Consider the following 3,603-nt stretch of genomic DNA (forward strand, 5'->3'; position numbering starts at 1 on the left):
ACTAGATTAGAAGGGTTGCAAGCTACAAGAGTTATGTGTGCACTAGTGCAATTCTCATACCCAAAAAGGGAGGAGTACATCTAGGAGTCACACATATGTGTAAACTACCCAGTGGACAGCTCTGCCATCATATCATAGAGAAGAGAGATCAGGATCTCACTATCCTATGGATGAGAGTTTTTTGTACTATTTTGATATAGGTCATATTTTCTATCTAGTGCCTACTATGTATACTAAAATAAATGATTAAACATAATAATGGTGTAAATGCATAATATTAATAGGTTCCTTAAAAGGCATGTCATTCATATCAACAATTTTATATGCACAAGATCCATATACTTCTATAATAATATAAGTACCTAACCAATTAGGACTAAAATTCCCTTTTTCATTTGGTAATGCATTTGCATTCCTTTGATTCTCATAAAGAACTAAATCTCTTACAGAAAAGTGTGTTCAATTACTTTACCTTTGTATCACTTGTCCATCATTTTATGATAAGACATGGTGTGTCCCAGATAATTGATTCTATTGGCCTCTATTTTTACCATGTAAAATTACTAAGAACCTATTGTAAAAATTTAGTTTTAAATTTTCCAATTAGGGTTCGCATTTTTCATGTGCAGAGATTTTCTTAGAAAACCCCTAGTTTCATAGCCTCATGTTTTTTCATGTCATAAACCCTCCTTGTTTTAAATAAGTGCTCTAAATGTTTCACGCTTTTAAAAGAAATTTGAAATCTTAAGTGGCAACCCTATGACCTTTTAACATTTTTATGGTGTGATGGTGTGACTTAGTCAATTGGGCAGTGTTCACTTGGTCTCTATAGTTATTGATGAAGGCATGATTCAAACAATGAAGGCATGATGCAGTTAAGTGATGAGCCTTCACAGCTTCACGCAGTTAAGTATAAAGTTAAAGTTTCAAGTCACGACCATGTGAAAGGGCATTCATGCTAAATCACTACCCTCATGGTAGAACAAGGATCTAACACTAGAAGCATCTAAAGATAGTGTGTTATGATCCAACATAAACCATTAAGCAATGATGGTGTGATTGATGTTAGATAAATTATTTATGGCTTCACGACTTAAATTCTAAACCATTGGTATGATGGAGTGATCCAATGACTAGCTTTGATCGTGCATTGATGAAGGGTACTCCCCTTAATACCATAAACACATAATAGAAACAAAGAAACAACAATAATTGTGGGAACAAAATATGGGCTTCTTATTATTGTCGCAAATGTGGAATTACGTAATTTACAATTAGAATATGCTCACCCACATGGGTTCCTTCATTACAATAATCTACAAGACAAAGCTGTGAACTATCACCCAGAGTTGTCTTAGATAATGTTCGTCCATTTCTTAAATAGGCAATTTTATGTCATAGGGAAAGGTTCTAGACACTCAAACTTAATACCTAGGGCTAACAAACCCTAACAATACATATAAAGTTGGCCAAATAAATTTTTGATATTTATTTTGGACATTTTTATCAGCCCAACTTCAAAAGACCATAACTCATGAACCATTTCTCCAATTGGTTGTTATAACCACTTTCTGAAAACCTCGGCTCCTAATCTATAGACTTAAATATGGGCAAGTGCTCATCTATCAAGATTTTGGGCCTCACTCGAGCACTTTTAAGCCTCCAATGGTGAGCCTAAATTTTATATATCAAAATTGCAAACCAAAAATCCACAATAAATCCATGAATATGGATGATATGGCACTAAGACTCAACCAGTAGGTTGATATATCTACGATGAATATCCACCTCTAAAATTAGGACATTCTGAGCTTTTTATGACTGAAATACTAAGTAGCAAGCCTCCATAAACAACAACTCTGCATTAAAACAACCCTTATTGAAACAACTACAATGAAATATTTTTTGGTTGATGCAAGAATGCTCTTACACCCAGGATGCTCCTACCTCAAACACCCAGGGTAATTTGAGAAGTGACCTCGTCATGTCTCATGTATTAAGAGGAAAACCAAGATGGTTAACCTCCTCCTTTGCTAGCCATGATGAATCTTCTATTGGCATCCCTTTCCATTTGAAAAAGTATTCTTCATAAGTTACGTTCCTTGTACCTTTGCCAACATGATTGTCCAATATCTCCTCAATCTCCATTGTTGTCAAACTAGTTGTTGGAATACTCCACTGTGCTTTTGCAACTTCCTCTTCATAACCTCCTTCATAATACTCTATCAAATCTAAAATGTTAAATACTAGTGAAATATTCAATTCAATAGGAAACTCCACTTCATAGGCATTTCAAGAATCATCAATACTTTTCACTATCTTGCATGTTCCAAACTTCTTCATTTTTAGCTTATTATATGTACCCACTGGAAAATGCTTCTTTCAAAAATGAACCATGACTTCATATCTAGTCTAAAACTCCTTATATCTCCTTCTCACATCTACCTTATCCTTGTACTGTGTATTCATTTTTATAATGTGCTTCCTCACCTCCTCATAGATGTTCTTCAAATGTTCAACAAATTCTTCCACTTCAGTACTACTTATCTCTCCTTTATCCAACTGCCTTAATTTAGAAGTTTTTCTAGGACTACTCCCATATAGAATCTGGAATGGTGATTTACTAGTACTCTTATTGATAGAATTATTATATGCAAATTTTTCCTATGGTAAAATAATATCCCATCCTTTTGGCTTGTCTCCAACAAAACATCACAACAAATTTTCCAAACTATGATTCACAACTTATATTTGTCCATCAATTTGTGGATGATGTGACGAACTGAACTTCAACTCTGTCTTTAATTTCTTCCATAATGTATGCCAAAAATACCCAACAAATTTTGTATCTCGATCTGAAACTATACTCTTTGGTAGACCATGTAGTCTCACCACTTCTCTGAAAAATAACTCTGCCACATGAAAAATATCATTAGTCTTCTTGCAAGGAATAAAATGTGTCATTTTTTAAAACATGTCAACCACCACAAAAATAGAATCATGCCCTTGTTGAGTCCTTGGTAATCCAAGAACAAAATCCATGTTGACATCCTCCCACGGATTCTCTAGTATAGGTAATGGTTGATACAACCTTGTATTCAACTTAACTCTTTTCACAATCTAACATACCATATAGCTCTATACAAACTTCTTCGCATCTTGTTGCAATTGTGGCCAATAATAGTTCTTAGAAACCAGAGCAATGATTTTATCTCTACCAAAGTGTCCAGCCAATCCTCCACTATGCTTCTCCTTGATGAGATTCCCTCTCATTGAACTTCTTAGAATGCACAATTGACTTCCTTTGAACAACATACCATCTTGGATTATGAAATCCAACCACTTCTCCTATCAAGAGTAACAGGTTTCATACAAGTTTTCCATGCTTCACCAAAATTAGGATCCTCTAGATACAAATTATTGAGTTCCTTGAACCCAACCCCCTTAATTTGCATTTTTGTCAACAAAAGATGTCTTCTACTAAGAGCATTTGCAACTTTCTTAGACTTTCCACTCTTGTGTTTCAAAACAAATGTATATATTACTCTGCAAAAACTCAACCCAATTCAAATTCCTTTGGTTTGATTTTTCTTTTCTATTCAA

This window comes from Cupressus sempervirens, chromosome 10 (genome assembly GCF_028749045.1).
Source record: "Cupressus sempervirens isolate cs-2001-9-10 chromosome 10, ASM2874904v1, whole genome shotgun sequence".
NCBI classification, from domain to species: domain Eukaryota; kingdom Viridiplantae; phylum Streptophyta; class Pinopsida; order Cupressales; family Cupressaceae; genus Cupressus; species Cupressus sempervirens.